The following is a 1781-nucleotide window of genomic DNA, read 5'->3' as shown; positions in this document are numbered from 1 at the left end:
GAAGTGTGTCATTTGCTCCACTGGCCATAATAGAGGCTAGAAAAGAAAATTTTCACCTTTTACAGCCTCTGTGGTTGAGACAGGTAAGGGAGAATGGAGGTTGAGTTTGAGTCAGCCAGTCTGCAACGTCTGCTGTGTCCGGGCTGCACAATTTCCACAATGCCACCTACTTCTGTGCCCAAATTAGGCATTTGATTAGATTACATTTATCTCCTGAGAAACCGTATGATTATACTCCTGGGAGTGGCTGGTGGCCCCAGCTTCCTTGTTTGATGCCTCTGCAGTCCTTCCTTGGTAAATACCCTAATGCCAGTTGGTTTTCATCCAAGTGTGTATAACCATATTAATCTTGGGTGATCAAAATTATACAAAGAAATAGATGCTTGCTTTCTGTTATACATTAGAGATGCTAGTTGGTATTAATATGACCTGATTTTCACTATCCTTGTATTTTTTTAAATAGATCTTTATTGGACTATAATTGCTTCACAATACTGTGTTAGTTTCTGTTGCACAACAAAGCGAATCAGCCACATGCATGTATATATCCCCATATCCCCTCCCTCTTAGGCCTCCCTCCCACCCTCCCTATCCCACCCCTCTAGGTCATCGCAAATCACTGAGCTGATCTCCCTGTGCTATGCTGATGCTTCCCAACAGCCAGCTATTTTGCATTCGGTAGTGTATATATGTCGATGCTACTCTCACTTCGCCCCAGCTTCCCCCTCCCACCCCATGTCCTCAAGTCCATTTTCTATGTCTACATCTTTATTCCTGCCCTGCAACTAGGTTCATCAGTACCATTTTTTTTTTTTTTTTTAGATTCCATATACATGCGTTAGCATACGGTATTTGTTTTTCTCTTTCTGACTTACTTCACTCTGTATGACAGACTCTAAGTCCATCCACCTCACTACAAATAACTCAATTTCGTTTCTTTTTATGGCTAATAGTCCATTGTATATATGTGCCACATCTTCTTTATCCATTCATCTGTCGATGGACACTTAGGTTGCTTCCATGTCCTGGCTACTGTAAATAGTGCTGCAATGAACACTGTGGTACATGTCTCTTTTTGAATTATGGTTTTCTCAGGGTATATGCCCAGTAGTGGGATTGCTGGGTCATATGGTAGTTCTATTTTTAGTTTTTTAAGGAACCTCCATACTGTTCTCCATAGTGGCTGTATCAATTTACATTCCTACCAACAGGGCAGGAGGGTTCCCTTTCAGCACACCCTTTCCAGCATTTATTGTTTCTAGATTTTTTGATGATGGCCATTCTGACCGGCGTGAGGTGATACTTCATGGTAGTTTTGATTTGCATTTTTAATTCTATTCTTGGTTCAAGCCCATTTTTCCTCAGACTGAGGCTACTAATTTCTAAAATACGAATTGAACCTGATCACATTTAAATATTTTATTCTGTTTTACTCCTACTATTTGACTCCCTAACATGTACCAATACAGCCCATGTTCAGGGCCTGATATGAACAGGGCATAAAAAAATTCCATTGCACTCTTTCCCTAGAGAAGTGGGTGGCTCTAATTAGATAAGCTAGGAAGACGATTATAAGTGATTCTTCCCGAAATAAAAAATCTGTTTCAAAATAATTTGTTATATCTTACATAGTAGAGTCTTTCAGTTACAAGTAGTCTAACAATTTAGTTGTAAAAATACTACCACACCTTCAAAAGGGGTTGGACAAAGAAGAACCTACAAATTCAAATAGTCTGTGTGCTAAAGCCAATAGTAAACACAGGTTAAAAAGAAAAGGCAAA

This window comes from Eubalaena glacialis, chromosome 6, assembly GCF_028564815.1.
Source record: "Eubalaena glacialis isolate mEubGla1 chromosome 6, mEubGla1.1.hap2.+ XY, whole genome shotgun sequence".
NCBI classification, from domain to species: Eukaryota; Metazoa; Chordata; class Mammalia; order Artiodactyla; family Balaenidae; genus Eubalaena; species Eubalaena glacialis.
This window is presented reverse-complemented; position numbering follows the sequence as displayed.